This window comes from Sphaeramia orbicularis, unplaced genomic scaffold (assembly GCF_902148855.1).
Source record: "Sphaeramia orbicularis unplaced genomic scaffold, fSphaOr1.1, whole genome shotgun sequence".
Taxonomy (NCBI): domain Eukaryota; kingdom Metazoa; phylum Chordata; class Actinopteri; order Kurtiformes; family Apogonidae; genus Sphaeramia; species Sphaeramia orbicularis.
This window is the reverse complement of record NW_021941571.1, coordinates 69,778-89,032: the sequence shown is the minus strand read 5'-3', so window position 1 is coordinate 89,032 and position 19,255 is coordinate 69,778. Positions and strand designations below refer to the sequence as shown.

At 42.8% G+C, this 19,255-nt stretch overlaps 1 pseudogene; it reads right to left on the bottom strand.

The window, feature by feature from the left end:
- Positions 1-205: 205 nt before the first annotated feature.
- LOC115416174 (protein MTSS 1-like) lies at positions 206-19,024 on the bottom strand (annotated as a pseudogene).
- Positions 19,025-19,255: the final 231 nt, after the last annotated feature.

The window sequence follows — 19,255 nt, the reverse complement described above, 5'->3', positions numbered from 1 at the left end:
GAACCTGCCATATTTAAAAAATATATACACAAATATAAAAATGTCCTGATATATTAATTCATGTGACAATACATGATACAAAAAAAATAAAATAAAAGGCGTTTATTTACTTCAACATTTTATTTTCTGTAGCATTTAATTATTTTTGTCCTTATTTATATTTTTCCTTCTTTAACTTTTTTCTCTGCATTTATTTATGCATTGTTTTCTTTTTACATTTTCTTTATCTCTTTTTTAAAAATTTATTTCTACATTTTATTTTCATCTGACATTTTTTTAAAAATTCATAGTCATACTTACCGCCCCAGTATTCCACCTCTCACATTTTTTCTCTATTTATTTCTCCAAACTCTATTTATTCCTGCATCTCTATTATACATTTCTGTGTGTATAAATAAATGCAGGGATAAAAAAATAAAGAAGGAAAAATATAAATAAGGACTAAATAAATAAATAAATGGTACGGAATGAAATGTTAAAGTAAATAAATACCTTTTAATTTTTTTTGGTACTATTTATCGGTACATGAATTAATTCATCAAACCACTTTTATATTTCTGTATATATTTTTCATTATGGCAGGTTCGGTCCTCCATACATCGTATTTTAATGCTACATTTATGGGAAATATCTGAGAAGTATCAGAAGAAAAAAAACAATAATACTTAAAGGAGTAAAATCTGCATATGTTGAGAAGAAAAGTTGCAAAATATTGACGTAAAAAAAATAATAAATTTGCTCCTTTTTCACCAACATTTCCAGGAACGTTTAGTCACAGGAATCCAGTCCAGTAGGCGGAGCTAACAAAAGAACAGTCCAGTAGGCGGAGCTAACAGAAGAACAGTCCAGTAGGCGGAGCTAACAGAAGAACAGTCCAGTAGGCGGAGCTAACAGAAGAACAGTCCAGTAGGCGGCGCTAACAGAAGAACAGTCCAGTAGGCGGCGCTAACAGAAGAACAGTCCAGTAGGCGGAGCTAACAGAAGAACAGTCCAGTAGGCAGAGCTAACAAAAGAACAGTCCAGTAGGCGGAGCTAACAAAAGAACAGTCCAGTAGGCGGGGCTAACAGAAGAAGCTAAAGGCCAAACAAGCGTGATAATGCTATGAACACCGATACAACACGCCAGCATACGTCATAATAAATAAAACCATGTGATCTGAACAGAAAAGATGCCGCTGGATTAAACCAATCGGAGCTCTTCAGCATATAGCCCCGCCCATATGAATTCAGGAATCGGAAAAGTCCGCCCCCCAGTAGGAAGTTATTTCAAGGAAAGTTCGGGGTCGAGGGGGAAGTTTTTTACGCCGGTAATTTCAGTGGAAACGTGTCAACGTTTTTCCGAATCACAGACAACGAATGTTCGTGAGTGAAAAAAAAAGGATTTTGACAGAAAAAACGTATTAAATATGTATTGAAATTTGTCGCATTTACATTTTGTTCTTTTTGGTCAAAATGTAAAGTTTCTGTTCTGATGTTTCATGACGAACTCGGACGCCGACGCTCGTCTGACTCAGAGAAAGTTCCGCCTTCTTTTCTTTTCACGTCATATTTCCTTCTTTTCTGATTGGCTGCCGTTTGACCCCTCCCCCTCCACCTTTTCTGACTTCCTGTTTCAGTGGATACTCGGTGCCGAGCGGATCGTCGGTCGCCGTCTTCTTCAGTTTGACGCCTCGTCGGATGGTCACCAGATAGTCCTCGGCCTCTCCGTACTCCACCTCCTCCAGGAGCTCGGGGAGGGGCCTGCGCTCCCGCTCCGATGCCCGCCCACTGGGCTGCGGCGGCGGCGGTGTGGGCGGGTCCGGACCCTCGCCCTGCTGGCCCTCCCAGGACCCGCTCAGTGGCGACAGAGGCACGGTCATCAGGCTAAGCGGGGATCGCGGTGCGGCGCAGGTCCTCTGACGCCGCCCTGCCGGGGAAGCCGCCGCCCCCGGCCCCACCCCCTCCACCACCGAGGAGCTCAGGCACCGTGGGGGTCTTGACCGGGATCATGGGGGGTTTAATGGGGATGGGGCCCAGGCCGACGCCCCCGGACGGACGCCGCAGGTGGGGTTTGGACGACGGAGTCCGTCGGATGGTGGCGACTCCAGGAGTGACGGCGGCCGACGAGTTGGATGGCGGGCCGGCGGCAGGCGTGGGGCGTTTGGACGGGAACATACGGCGGTACGACTGGGTGATGTCACTGTTCCGCGGCGTCGTGGACGATTTGTCATAGTCTGACGAAAACTGATGATGAAGATGATGATGATGATGAAGATGGTGATCACTGTCCTGTTCAGATCCCACGGAGAAGTAATCACAGTCTGACACTGAGGAGGAGAAAAACAGTCAGACCAGGATGAATGGATGAACGGATGAATGGATAGATGAAGGAATGGATGTAGGAATAAATGAACAAATGAATGAATGAACACATGAACAGATGAACACATGAACAGATGAACACATGAACACATGAACAGATGAACACATGAACACATGAACAAATGAACACATGAACACATGAACAAATGAACACATGAACAAATGAACACATGAACACATGAACAAATGAACACATGAACACATGAACACATGAACACATGAACACATGAACACATGAACACATGAACAAATGAACACATGAACAGATGAACACATGAACAGCTGAACAGATAAATACATGAACAGATGAACATATGAACAGATAAATACATGAACGCATGAACAGATGAACACATGAACAGATGAACACATGAACAGCTGAACAGATAAACACATGAACAGATGAACACATGAACAGCTGAACAGATAAACACATGAACACATGAACACATGAACAGATAAATACATGAACAGATGAACAGATAAATACATGAACAGATGAACACATGAACAGCTGAACAGATAAATACATGATGAATGAATGAACACATGAACAGATGAACACATGAACAGATGAATACATGAACACATGAACAGATGAACACATGAACAGCTGAACAGATAAACACATGAACAGATAAATACATGAACATATGAACACATGAACACATGAACAGCTGAACAGATAAATACATGAACAGATGAACACATGAACAGATGAACACATGAACAGATAAATACATGAACAGATGAACAGCTGAACAGCTGAACAGATAAACACATGAACAGATGAACACATGAACAGCTGAACAGATAAATACATGAACAGATGAACAGATGAACAGCTGAACAGATAAATACACGAACAGATGAACAGATGAACATATGAACAGATAAATACATGAACACATGAACAGATGAACACATGAACAGCTGAACAGATAAATACATGAACAGATGAATAGATGAACAGCTGAACAGATAAATACACGAACAGATGAACATATGAACAGATAAATACATGAACACATGAACAGATGAACACATGAACAGCTGAACAGATGAACACATGAACAGATGAACACATGAACACATGAACAGATGAACACATGAACAGATGAACACATGAACACATGAACAGCTGAACAGATAAACACATGAACAGATGAACAGATAAATACATGAACAGATGAACACATGAACAAATGAACACATGAACAAATGAACACATGAACAGATGAACACATGAACACATGAACAAATGAACACATGAACAGATGAACACATGAACAGGTGTATGTGTGTCGGTTCCGTACCCTGGGCTGTAATGGCGTCCTCTGAACAGCAGGGGGTGTTGGTCTGGCTGTTGTATCCACTGGAGCCCTGGACCGAGTCCCTGCTGGACCCGTGAAGGTCCAGCTGGAGGCCCCGGGTCAGGGCTCGGACCAGGTCCTCGTGGGGGTCCTGGTCCTCCTGCAGAACCTGAACAACACAAACAGCAACCAGGTTCTGAGTCTGGACCGGGTCAGTCACAATTTAATAATAAAGAACAGCAGATGAGTGGATGAACGGATGAAGGACGTGGTTCATTTAGTTTTGATTATAAACATCAGCTGATGTAATCTGACCCTGGGCGACGCCCCCATCATGGCTGCCTTTACATGGCTCCTCCCCCGCCGTGGTGACATCACTGCCCTGGTGGCTGCTGGGATCTGTAGTGTCTCTCCTGACCTTGCTCCTCTTCCTGGCGCTGACCCCAGGCTGGTCATATGGACCCGGTTTGGCCCAGTCCTGCACAGAACCCCAGAGTTAAGGACCTCCTGCATCAGGTGAGTGATGAACCAGACCCTGAACCAGACCCTCAACCAAACCCTGAACCCGACCCTGAACCCGACCCTGAACCAGACCCTGAACCAGACCCTGAACCCAACCCTGAACCCGACCCTGAACCAGACCCTGAACCCGTCGCTGAACCAGACCCTGAACCCAACCCTGAGCCAGACCCTGAACCTGACCCTGGACCCAAACCTCGACCCAAAACCTGAACCAGACCCTGAACCCAACCCTGAATCTAACCCTGAACCTGACCCTGAATCCAACCCTGGACCCAACCCTGGACCAAACCCTGAACCAGACCCTGAACACGACCCTGGACCAAACCCTGAACCAGACCCTGAACCCAACCCTGAGCCAGACCCTGAACCTGACCCTGGACCCAAACCTGGACCCAAAACCTGAACCAGACCCTGAACCAAACCCTGAACCAGACCCTGAACCAGACCCTGAACCCAACCCTGGACCAAACCCTGAACCAGACCCTGAACCCAACCCTGAGCCAGACCCTGAACCTGACCCTGGACCCAAACCTGGACCCAAAACCTGAACCAGACCCTGAACCAAACCCTGAACCAAACCCTGAACCAGACCCTGAACCAGACCCTGAACCCAACCCTGGACCAAACCCTGAACCAGACCCTGAACCCAACCCTGAGCCAGACCCTGAACCTGACCCTGGACCCAAACCTGGACCCAAAACCTGAACCAGACCCTGAACCAAACCCTGAACCAGACCCTGAACCAGACCCTGAACCCAACCCTGGACACAACCTTGGACCAAACCCTGAACCAGACCCTGAACACGACCCTGGACACAACCCTGAACCAAAGCCTGAACCAGACCCTGAACCAGACCCTGAACCCAACCCTGGACACAACCCTGAACCAAAGCCTGAACCTGACCCTGGACCCAAACCTGGACCCAAAACCTGAACCCAACCCTGAACCAGACCCACCCAGACCATCTAAAGTCTCCTGTCAGTTCATTCACAGTTTTAAATGTAAACATGTGCATCATTTACTTGGACGTATTTGCAGTAAAACAGATCACATGTTGTGGTTTTCATTATTTGTTGGTGATTTTTTTGGATCTGATTGGAATGAATGTGGAACCGAAGGAACATGAATGTGGACATAAACCCAGAGCTGGTCATGTGACCAGAGGACCGACCAATGAGGACAAAGCTTGAACCAAAACACAGGTCGACTGATTTGTGTGATCAGAAAAAAAAAAAAGAAAACTGAAATAAAAGAGGAGGAAGAGGAGGAGGAGGAGGAGGAGGAGGGGAAGTTATAGGGTGAGTGAGTGTGTGTGTTGGTGTGTGTGTGTGGGGGGGGGGGGCGTGTCCTCACCTCTGGGGGCATGGGTGACGGGGACTTGGACTGGAAGGCGTCCTGGAGGTGAAACCCGAGTCGTGGGAGGAGACGGAGGAGAGGCGAGGGGGCGTGTGCTGAGGAGGAGCCGAGGAGGAGGAGGAGGAGGAGGCGCAGTACCTGAAGTGGGAGGAGCCAGGGGAGTGGCAGTGGGAGCCGCTGGAGCGGGAGTCGCTGCTGTTCACGCTGTTCAGAACTGCTGTAAAGAGAGGATGCCAAAGGGGGCGGAGTCAGTTCCACCGCAGAGACGACCAGAGGAAGCACCGCCCACAGCCACAGACCAAACCACGCCCACAATGACCATATATGAACCCCACTCAATAACCCTGGTCCTCCAGTACCAGACACAGAACACTGTCCACTTTAAACTGTTTTTTAAACATTGTCTTTTATTCAGTTTTTATTACTGTTGTTTTTATTTGGTTTATGTTTTTATTTTTATGTTTACCAGGGAACGGCAGAGGGTGGGGTTTCATCAGGGTTGGTTGGTTTGTTTGTTTGTTTGTTTGTCATACTATAGTCTTACAAAAAAGTCCTTTTTGGAGCCTGTTGGTGACCACCTGAAAATACAGGAGGTGATCAGAGGATGGTTTCATATAAATGACCTCAGTCTGTGTAGAAGCTGTGTTTTCTGTATAGCATCTCCTCTACAACGTTAAAAGGATCATCTTTGTGGTCGTGACTAAACACGATGATAATATTCACATTTTCACTTTTTTTGCTCCAAAATCTATTGATGAATCAAGAAAATAATCCACAAATGCATCAACAGCAGCAGCTTGTCCAACAGGACCATAAACATCAGGTCGAAGCTGGAGGAGTCTGCTTCAATAAAGGTCAAATAAAATACAAACAAATGAACCCTTGGACCCAGGGCTGTCAAATTCATGTTAGTTCAGTTCCACATTCCCCCGAATATGATCTGCAGTGGGCCGGACCAGTCAAATAATAACAGCCAAGAACGTACATTTATATAACAACAAGAAAAGAAATCAGAGAGCGCACACCTCCGCCAAGGCAGATCACTGCCCCCCCCCCCCCCCCCATCACAACCAAAATGTAATCATTTCTTCCTTGTGCCAGTATCAACATTTACTGAAAATTTAATGAAAATCCATCCATAACTTTTTGAGTTATCTTGCTAACAAACAAACAAACACACAAAGCAAAGCGATCCCAGTACCTCCTGGTGGAAGTACTAATGTTTACATCTACAAAGTTTCCATAAAAATCTGAAAAACATGAACAACTTGAAATGTCTTAAGAAAAACAAGTGTAATTTTACTAATATTCTGCCTCAGTTTGTCAGTTTATCATTTACACATGTGTTACAACTGACATTACAACTACAAATACACTAAACATTTAGTAACAGGTAGAATTTTGGTCAAACTGCAGGTACTGTGCTTCTCCTTGGACATTTTCAGGTTGTTCATGTTCAGGTTATTCACATTTTTTGTAAAAGGATAGTTTGTAAATGTAAACATTTTCATGTAATTTTACTTTTTTACACTAAAACAAAGAGAAGATTTGTAGTTGTCATTATTTATAAGTTATTATAACAGTATTTGGCTGGTTCTGACCCACTTAAGGTCATATTGTTCTGTACGTGGAACCTGAATTAAAATGATTTGACGCCATTGATTGTTCATATCTTCAGTGTAATTTTTGCATTTCACAAATTCATCCCATGGGCCGGATCGGACCCTTAGGTGGGCTGCATTTGGCCCCCGGGCCGCATGTTTGACCCCTGTGCTTTAAGCCCTGGTTTCCAGGTAAAGGTTGACAAATGAAGCTGCAGTTCCAGTTTCCACCACCAGGAGGCAGCAGCAAACACAGTAACAGGAGCCAGAGCTGCTGTTGCCGTGGTAACCCACCTGCACATGCTGGACTTCCTGGATACGGTGGTGCTGGGGGAGGAGGGCGGGGTTTGGTAGGACCAGGCGCAGTCGGAACCCTTGAGGTCCACGATCACCTGACGACAAACCGACCAATGAGAAGGAAGACAGACACATCCAGGAAGTCAAAGGAGTCCAGTTTGGACGCTTTGATCCACGTTGACCCTTTAACCCTTTCATGCATGAATTATGAAAAGTTTAGTCACATTTTTTTCTTGAGTGTTTTTATTCCTCCTTGGGCCTAAAAAGAACAATGCACTTGAGTTTTTTTTGTTTTTTTTTCATTGAGTTAGAAAAATGTTTGTGCATTATATTTTTGAAGTAAAGAAACGTGTTAAAGCCCAGTATCAGAAAGTGATATGAAAACAATGAAATACAAACATTTTTAATGCTGCTAATCTGATGTTTTCTCACATTTGAACATATTCTAATGTTAGTTATTACTCACTTCATGGAGATAATATGCAAAAAAAAAAGTCTAACAATTAACAACTGATTTCCACTCAGACATGTCAGTGCAGATCAGGTTGATCTAGAACAGTACAGTTCCAGTCCTGGTCTGAATGTCAGTGTTTGGGATGATGCATGTGTCGGCTGATACGGAACTAAAACGACCAAACCCATGAATATGCAACAGTTTTAGAAGAACCGTCCACTGGAGGACCACTGTGCATGAAAGGGTTAAGAAGTGCACTGAACCCAGAGGGAGCGTGGGCACCTGTTCACTGGAGGGGGGCAGCTTATGGGGTCCATGGTCAGGGTCTTCAGGTCCTCGGTCAGGGTCTGCAGGTGGGTGATCTCCCCAGAAGGGTCCTCTCCTCCTCCTGAAACAGAACCAGAACCAGAACCAGTTCAGGACTCAGACCCAAACAGAGGTTCATTCACCTGAGTCTGATCGGGTTTAGTCTGATGATAATAATAATAATAATAATAATAATAATAATAAGAAGAAGAAGAAGAAGAAGAAGAAGAAGAAGAAGAAGAATTTAGAGGTTTTTTTAAACTTAAGTTAATTATTCTTTGTTTTACTTATAGATTTTTTTTAACTTATAGGTTATTCTTTTTTAAAAACATTTAGTTTTTTTTTAACTTGTAGATTTTTTCTACTTATAGGTTATTTATTGATTCTTTTTTTAAATTATAGATTATTCTTTTTTTTAAAACTTATAGGTTTTTTTTAAACTTATAGGTTATTCTTATTTTTTTCCTTTTTTTAACTTATGGGTTATTCTTATTTTTTTCTTTTTCCTTTTAAACGTATGGGTTATTCTGTTCTTATTTCCTGCAGATCATTTTGGGCTGAATGTGGAACCTGAACTGACATGACTTTGACGGCCTGTAAATAAAACATGCACTTCCAGATTCATCCACTGGGTGTCAGTGTGTGTGTGACGCTCCAGTGTCTGCTGTGTGGGAACTAAACCAACCACAGTCATGAACATACAAGAGAACATGTGGAGAACATACGGGAGAACATGTGGAGAACATACAGGAGAACATGTGGAGAACATACAAGAGAACATGTGGAGAACATACAGGAGAACATGTGGAGAACATACAGGAGAACATGTGGAGAACATGCGGAGAACATACAGGAGAACATGTGGAGAACATACAGGAGAACATGTGGAGAACATACAGGAGAACATGCGGAGAACATACAGGAGAACATGTGGAGAACATACAGGAGAACATGTGGAGAACATTTGGAGAACATACAGGAGAACATGTGGAGAACATGCGGAGAACATACAGGAGAACATGTGGAGAACATGTGTAGACCAGATGCACCCTGGGTGTTAAAGGTTGAACTGACCACCACCGGCTTCATCATGGACACGAAGCAGCAGAAGCGACTCCTCTCCTCCACCAGTGCCTTTCTCACCGCCACCTTCTCTGTCTCCTCCAACAGCAGGTATTTGTCACTGACGTCCTGCATGGCGCTGTCCAGCTGGGGCTGGAGGTCACCACGGCCTGGACGCACACAACGCACGGTCAAACACAAACACACAACAGGTACACAACATCAACCACACAGGAAGGACTGGAGCTCAGACAGGAAGGGACTGGCCAGACCACTTTCATATGTGGTCCTAAATCTGAGCCAGACCACTTTCATATGTGGTCCTAAATCTGAGCCAGACCACTTTCATAGTGTGGTCCTAAATCTGAGCCAGACCACTTTCATATGTGGTCCTAAATCTGACCCAGACCACTTTCATATGTGGTCCTAAATCTGACCCAGACCACTGTTCATATGTGGTCCTAAATCTGAGCCAGACCACTTTCATATGTGGTCCTAAATCTGAGCCAGACCACTTTCATATGTGGTCCTAAATCTGAGCCAGACCACTTTCATATGTGGTCCTAAATCTGATCCAGACCACTTTCATATGTGGTCCTAAATCTGACCCAGACCACTTTCATATGTGGTCCTAAATCTGACCCAGACCACTTTCATATGTGGTCCTAAATCTGAGCCAGACCACTTTCATATGTGGTCCTAAATCTGACCCAGACCACTTCATATGTGGTCCCTAAATCTGACCCAGACCACTTTCATACGTGGTCCCTAAATCTGACCCAGACCACTTTCATATAAAAACTGAGCAAATCCATGTAAAACTAAAAGAAAATTATCAAAATACTTGAAACATGAGAATAAAATGAGCAAAATACTGGAAAAAAAAAAAAAACAGTGAAGAAATACTTGAAAATGAGCAGAGTTTATCATTTCATTAGATGTGTTTAGTCTGTGAATACTTGTAAAATGAGGAAAAAACCTTGAAATATGGCATAAAATTGAACAAAAACTTGTAAAATGAGAATAAAATGAGCAAAATTCTTGAAAAATGAGAATAGAATGAGAAAAATATAATTGTAAGAACAGGGGGAAAAAACAACAACAACAACAACAACAAAAACCCGAATATGGCATAAAATTTCACAAAAAACTTGTGAGATGAGAATAAAATGAGCAAAATTCTCTAAAAATGAGAATAGAATGAGAAAAATACTTGTAAGAAGAAGAGGAAAAAAATTACCCCAAAAAGTCTGAATATGGCATAAAATTGGAAAAGAAAAAAAAAAAAAAAAAACTTGTAAAATGAGAATAAAATGAGAAAAAATACTTGTAAGAACAGGGGAAAAAAAACAAAGAATATGAAATGTGGCATAAAAATTAAGCAAAAATCTTAAAAATGAGACAAGAAATGAGAAAAATACTTGTAAGAAGAAAGAAATAACCAAAAAAAACTCTGAAATATGGCATAAAATGGAACAAACACTTGTAAAATGAGAATAAAATGAGCAAAATTCTTGAAAATTTGAGTAAAATGAGAAAAAACACATGTAAGAGGAAAGAAAAAAAAAAAAAAAACTGAAATATGGCATAAAATTGGGGGGGAAAAAAATATTTGAGTCTAAAATGAGAAAAACTCTTGAAAAATGAGAAAATGTGAAAAATACTTGTAAGAACAGGAATAAAATAATCCAAAAACCCCTAAAACATGGCATAAAATTCAATAATAATGAAACTTCAGCTCACATCGTGTATAAAAAATGGACTGTGCATCATCAGAAAATAAATACAAATGCATAAAAAACTGCTTTTATTCACAAAAAACATGGAAAAAAGAGGACAGATTTGGTGTCAAACTCACCGAACATATCAGCTGAGCAGAGCAAAGCATCATGGGACGGCATGGAGAAGCAGAAGAGCCAACAGGTCACATGTTAACGTCCATATTTGGTCTCACAGGTGGAAAATGGAATAAGTCGCATTAAAACCAAACCTTTCTTTGCCTTTTTCTGCAGCTTCAGCGTATCTGAGGAACGCTTCTTAATGTCCTGACGAGCTTTTTTATATTCTGGATGAAAAAGAAGAAGAAAAAGAACGAAAAAAAAAAAACCGTCAAACCAGGAGGAAAAACAAAGAAAACCAAGAAAATTTAAGAAAGTCCTCAAAAGTTACTAAAAAACATGGAAAAAAAGGACCAAAATGATCAATGCAATGACAAAAAGAAAAAAAAAGGAAAAAGGTTAAATAATGAAAAAAAAAAAACTAAACTAAATAAGTAACAATCATCAGTAAAAGGAAGAAAATGAAGAAACAAAAAAAAGCAAAATTTGTAAAATAAATGGTAAAAAAAAAAATGAACAAAATTATCAATGCAATGACAAAAACAACCCAAAAAAAACACAAAAAAGGTTAAATAATAAAAAAAAACTTAATAAATAAGAAACAATAATCAGTAAAATGAAGAAAATGCTAAACTAATTTAACAAGAAACTAATGATGTTTATTTATTTAATTTTCTTTTATAATTGTCACTTATTTTCTTATTGTATTGATAGTCTGGTTCATTTTGTTGATTATTTTCTTTATTTTTGCTCATTTCTATTCATTTTTAAATTATTTAGTTCATTTCTTGTTAAATTAATGAATATTTTCTTCATTTTACTGATTATTTTATTCAGTTTATTTTGCTCATTATGTTTTTTTTTTCCAGTTATTTTTCTTATTGTATTGATAGTTTTTGTTCATTTTGTTGATTATTTTCTTCATTTGTGCTCATTTTTATTTGTTTTTGAATTTGTTGTTAAACTAGTTGATTATTTTCTTCCATTTACTGATTATTGTTATTGAGTTTTTATTCATTATGTTTTGTTTTTTTCACTTATTTCTGTGATTGTATGGGTGGTTCTGGTTCATTTTGTGGCTGATTTTCTCATCTCTGCCTCATGACATCCTCAGTCTGCACATGCTCAGTGGACCTCAGTCTTCGTGGCTGTGGTTGTTCCGTCACAGACGCTGGTGTCGCCGTGTTTCCTACCTTTGGCGTGGTCTTTGTCCAGAGCGCTGGACACCCGCTTCCACTCCTCCATCTGCTCCTGCAGAGGGCTGATCAGGCAGTCCTGAAACACCCTGAAACAGACAGTCCACAAACACCCTGAAACAGACAGTCCTGAAACACCCTGAAACAGACAGTCCACAAACACCCTGAAACAGACAGTCCACAAACACCCTGAAACAGACAGTCCTGAAACACCCTGAAACAGACAGTCCACAAACACCCTGAAACAGAAGGTCCTGAAACACCCTGAAACAGACAGTCCACAAACACCCTGAAACAGGCAGTCCTGAAACACCCTGAAACAGACAGTCCACAAACACCCTGAAACAGACAGTCCTGAACACCCTGAAAACAGACAGTCCACAACACCCTGAAACGGACAGTCCACAAACACCCTGAAACAGACAGTCCACAAAATCCCTGAAACAGACAGTCCACAAACACCCTGAAACAGACAGTCCTGAAACACCCTGAAACAGACAGTCCCAAACACCCTGAAACAGGCGTCCCTGAAACACCCTGAAACAGACAGTCCACAAACACCCTGAAACAGACAGTCCACAAACACCCTGAAAAAGGCAGTCCTGAAACACCCTGAAACAGACAGTCCACAACACACCCTGAAACAGGCAGTCCTGAAACACCCTGAAACAGACAGTCCACAAACACCCTGAACAGACAGTCCACAAACACCCTGAAACAGACAGTCCACAAACACCCTGAAACAGACAGTCCTGAAACACCCTGAAACAGACAGTCCACAAACACCCTGAAACAGACAGTCCTGAAACACCCTGAAACAGACAGTCCACAAACACCCTGAAACAGACAGTCCACAAAAACCCTGAAACAGACAGTCCTGAAACACCCTGAAACAGAGTGTCCACAAACACCCTGAAACAGGCAGTCCTGAAACACCCTGAAACAGACAGTCCACAACACCCTGAACAGACAGTCCACAAACACCCTGAAACAGGCAGTCCTGAAACACCCTGAACAGACAGTCCACAACCACCCTGAAACAGACAGTCCTGAAACACCCTGAAACAGACAGTCCACAAACACACCTGAAACAGACAGTCCACAAACACCCTGAAGACAGACAGTCCACAAAATCCCTGAAACAGACAGTCCACAAACACCCTGAAACAGACAGTCCTGAAACACCCTGAAACAGACAGTCCACAAACACCCTGAAACAGGCAGTCCTGAAACACCCTGAAACAGACAGTCCACAAACACCCTGAAACAGACAGTCCACAAACACCCTGAAAAGGCAGTCCTGAAACACCCTGAAACAGAACAGTCCACAAACACCCTGAAACAGGCAGTCCTGAAACACCCTGAAACAGACAGTCCACAAACACCCTGAAACAGACAGTCCACAAACACCCTGAACAGACAGTCCACAAACACCCTGAAACAGACAGTCCTGAAACACCCTGAAACAGACAGTCCACAAACACCCTGAAACAGGCAGTCCTGAAACACCCTGAAACAGACAGTCCACAAACACCCTGAAACAGACAGTCCACAAAAACCCTGAAACAGACGTCCTGAACACCCTGAAACAGAGTGTCCACAAACACCCTGAAACGGCAGTCCTGAAACACCCTGAAACAGACAGTCCACAAACACCCTGAAACAGACAGTCCACAAACACCCTGAAACAGACAGTCCACAAACACCCTGAAACAGGCAGTCCTGAAACACCCTGTAAAAGACAGTCCACAAACACCCTGAAACAGGCAGTCCTGAAACACCCTGAAACAGAAGGTCCTGAAAACACCCTGAACAGACAGTCCACAAACACCCTGAAACAGGCAGTCCTGAAACACCCTGAAACAGACAGTCCACAAACACCTTGAAACAGATAGTCCACAAACACCCTGAAACAGACAGTCCACAAACACCCTGAAACAGGCAGTCCTGAACACCCTGAAACAGACAGTCCACAAACACCCTGAAACAGACAGTCCTGAAACACCCTGAAACAGACAGTCCACAAACACCCTGAAACAGGCAGTCCTGAAACACCCTGAACAGACAGTCCACAAACACCCTGAAACAGACAGTCCACAAACACCCTGAAACAGGCAGTCCTGAAACACCCTGAAACAGACAGTCAACAAACACCCTGAAACAGGCAGTCCTGAAACACCCTGAAACAGACAGTCCACAAACACCCTGAAACAGACAGTCCACAAACACCCTGAAACAGGCAGTCCTGAAACACCCTGAAACAGACAGTCCCACAAACACCCTGAAACAGACAGTCCTGAAACACCCTGAAACAGACAGTCCACAAACACCCTGAAACAGGCAGTCCTGAAACACCCTGAAACAGACAGTCCACAAACACCCTGAAACAGGCAGTCCTGAAACACCCTGAAACAGACAGTCCACAAACACCCTGAAACAGACAGTCCACAAACACCCTGAAACAGACAGTCCTGAAACACCCTGAAACAGACAGTCCACAAACACCCTGAAACAGGTAGTCCTGAAACACCCTGAAAACAGACAGTCCACAAACACCCTGAAACAGGCAGTCCTGAAACACCCTGAAACAGACAGTCCACAAACACCCTGAAACAGGCAGTCCTGAAACACCCTGAAAATGACAGTCCACAAACACCCTGAAACAGACAGTCCACAAACACCCTGAAACAGGCAGTCCTGAAACACCCTGAAACAGACAGTCCTGAAACACCCTGAAACAGACAGTCCTGAAACACCTTGAAACAGACAGTCCACAAACACCCTGAAAAAGACAGTCCACAAACACCCTGAAACAGACAGTCCACAAACACCCTGAAACAGACAGTCCTGAAACACCCTGAAACAGACAGTCCACAAACACCCTGAAACAGGCAGATCCTGAAACACCCTGAAACAGGCAGTCCTGAAACACCCTGAAACAGACAGTCCACAAACACCCTGAAACAGACAGTCCTGAAACACCCTGAAACAGACAGTCCACAAACACCCTGAAACAGGCAGTCCTGAAACACCCTGAAACAGACAGTCCACAAACACCCTGAAACAGACAGTCCACAAACACCCTGAAACAGACAGTCCTGAAACACCCTGAACAGACAGTCCACAAACACCCTGAAACAGACAGTCCTGAAACACCCTGAAACAGACAGTCCACAAACACCCTGAAACAGACAGTCCACAAACACCCTGAAACAGACAGTCCTGAAACACCCTGAAACAGACAGTCCACAAAACACCCTGAAACAGGCAGTCCTGAAACACCCTGAAACAGACAGTCCACAAACACCCTGAAACAGACAGTCCACAAACACCCTGAAACAGGCAGTCCTGAAACACCCTGAAACAGACAGTCCACAAACACCCTGAAACAGGCAGTCCTGAAACACCCTGAAACAGACAGTCCACAAACACCCTGAAACAGACAGTCCACAAACACCCTGAAACAGACAGTCCTGAAACACCCTGAAACAGACAGTCCACAAACACCCTTAAACAGACAGTCCTGAAACACCCTGAAACAGACAGTCCACAAACACCCTGAAACAGGCAGTCCTGAAACACCCTGAAACAGACAGTCCACAAACACCCTGAAACAGGCAGTCCTGAAACACCCTGAAACAGACAGTCCACAAACACCCTGAAACAGACAGTCCTGAAACCCCTGAAACAGACAGTCCACAACACCCTGAAACAGGCAGTCCTGAAACACCCTGAAACAGACAGTCCACAAACACCCTGAACAGACAGTCCTGAAACACCCTGAAACAGACAGTCCACAAACACCCTGAAACAGGCAGTCCTGAAACACCCTGAAAAATACAGTCCACAAACACCCTGAAACAGACAGTCCACAAACACCCTGAAACAGGCATTCCTGAAACACCCTGAAACAGACAGTCCTGAAACACCCTGAAACAGACAGTCCTGAAACACCTTGAAACAGACAGTCCACAAACACCCTGAAAAAGACAGTCCACAAACACCCTGAAACAGACAGTCCACAAACACCCTGAAACAGACAGTCCTGAACACCCTGAAACAGACAGTCCACAAACACCCTGAAACAGGCAGTCCTGAAACACCCTGAAACAGGCAGTCCTGAAACACCCTGAAACAGACAGTCCTGAAACACCCTGAAACAGACAGTCCACAAACACCCTGAAACAGGCAGTCCTGAAACACCCTGAAACAGACAGTCCACAAACACCCTGAAACAGGCAGTCCTGAAACACCCTGAAACAGACAGTCCACAAACACCCTGAAACAGACAGTCCCACAAACACCCTGAAACAGACAGTCCTGAAACACCCTGAAACAGACAGTCCACAAACACCCTGAAACAGACAGTCCTGAAACACCCTGAAACAGACAGTCCACAAACACCCTGAAACAGACAGTCCACAAACACCCTGAAACAGACAGTCCAAAAAACACCCTGAAACACACAGTCCACAAACACCCTGAAACAGACAGTCCTGAAACACCCTGAAACAGACAGTCCCTGAAACACCCTGAAACAGACAGTCCACAAACACCCTGAAACAGACAGTCCTGAAACACCCTGAACAGACAGTCCACAAACACCCTGAAACAGGCAGTCCTGAACACCCTGAAACAGACAGTCCACAAACACCCTGAAACAGACAGTCCTGAAACACCCTGAAACAGACAGTCCACAAACACCCTGAAACAGACAGTCCACAAACACCCTGAAACAGGCAGTCCACAAACACCCTGAAACAGACAGTCCACAAACACCCTGAAACAGCAGTCCTGAAACACCCTGAAACAGACAGTCCACAAAAACCCTGCAACAGGCAGTCCTGAAACACCCTGAAACAGACAGTCCACAAAAACCCTGAAACAGGCAGTCCTGAAACACCCTGAAACAGACAGTCCACAAACACCCTGAAACAGACAGTCCACAAACACCCTGAAACAGGCAGTCCTGAACACCCTGACACAGACAGTCCTGAAACACCCTGAAACAGACAGTCCTGAAACACCCTGAAACAGACAGTCCACAAACACCCTGAAAACACAGACAGTCCTGAAACACCCTGAAACAGACAGTCCTGAAACACCCTGAAACAGACAGTCCTGAAACACCCTGAAACAGACAGTCCTGAACACCCTGAAACAGACAGTCCACAAACACCCTGAAACACAGACAGTCCTGAAACACCCTGAAACAGACAGTCCTGAAACACCCTGAAACACAGACACCACCACACGCTGCGTTACAAACCCAGGAAACAACTGAAAATGGGTGAACCAAGAAAAACCGACCATTTGAATAAAAATGAGGAAAACTGTACGAAATACCCGAAAAAATTAGGAAAAAAAAACACAAAACCTTGAAATATGGTGTAACAGTGAACGAATGTGTGTAAAATGAGGAAAAATTGAAAATAACACGAGCAAAATACAGTAAAAATGATCAGAGTTTGTCATTTCATTACATGTTTCGTCTTTAACCCTAAAAAACCCCAAAAAGCATCGATTGAGTTAAAATCTAAAAATGAAAATGTGTTTAAACTGAAAAAATGAAAATTTTTAACCAAAATGAGGATAAATTGTGCAAAATACTAGAAAAAATGAGGAAAAAAAATAACCAAAAACCTTAAAATATGGTGTAAAAGTGAAGACTAATATAAAATGAGGAGAAAGTGAGCAAAATACTGTAAAAATGAGCAGAGTTTGTCATTCATTACATGTTTTGTATTTAATGCTAAAAAAAAAAACCCAAAGCATTGACTGAGTAAGATGTAGAATGAAAAAATGAAAATGTTTTAGAAAAAATGAGGATAAACTGCACAATACTAGAAAATGAAGGAAAACAATAACCACAAAACCTTGAAAATATGGTGTAAAAAGTGAACAAATATTGTAATGAGGAGAAAATGAGCAAAATACAAGGAAATCAAGAGGATGAAAACTTGAAAAAATGATCTGTATCTGTATATATATGTACATCCATATCTATATCTACAGATGAAATGCATGGAATACAATTCTAAACTCTCAAGTGTTCATTCACTGTTTATTTCCAGTATTTTGCTCAATTTTATGCCAATTTCAAAGTTTTTGAGGTTATTTTTTCCTCTTCCTACATGTATTTTGCTCATTTATTCCTATTTTACAAGTTTTGTTCAATTTTATGCCAAAAAAAAACTTGAAATATGGCATAAAATTGAACAATACAGAGAAAAAGAAAATAGAATGAGCAAAACACTGGAAATAAACAGTGAACAAACATGAATCATTTCATTAGATGCATTTCATCTGTAGATATAGTATAGATAATATATATATATATATATATATATATATATATATATATATATAGTATTTACATCTATATCTATAGGTATAGACATGGATATAACTACAGATATAGTAGTAGTCATAGAGGAGGAGGAGGAGTCCAGGGATGAAAACAAGAACACAGAGGGTCTGGAAAAGGACGAGTGGCGGCAGGAGGTGAGCAGAGGAACCAGGAGGAGGCGGTTGCCGTGGAGACGTGGGGTCAGCCGCTCCACCTGTTCACAGATGTACTCACATGGAGAAGTGTCGCAGTTTGGCCTCGATGCTGCGATGGCGCATACACATTCTGGTGAGAGCAGAACCGATGTCCCTGGTACCACCTGAGGACGCACACACACAAAGTACACACACACAGATACACAAAGAACACACACACACATTATTATTATGATTATGATTTTCATTTATTTCCTTCCTTCCTTCCTTCCTTCCAGCTGACCCACTCTCAGCTCAGTCCATAAATCACTCTCATGAACCAGAACAAATGTCTGGAATTGATGCTATTAATAAGAACTGGAGCAGGAGGAGGAGGAGGAGGAGGAGGAGGAGGAAGAGGAGGAAGAGGAGGAGGAGGGGGGAGGAGGAGAACGATGAGGATAG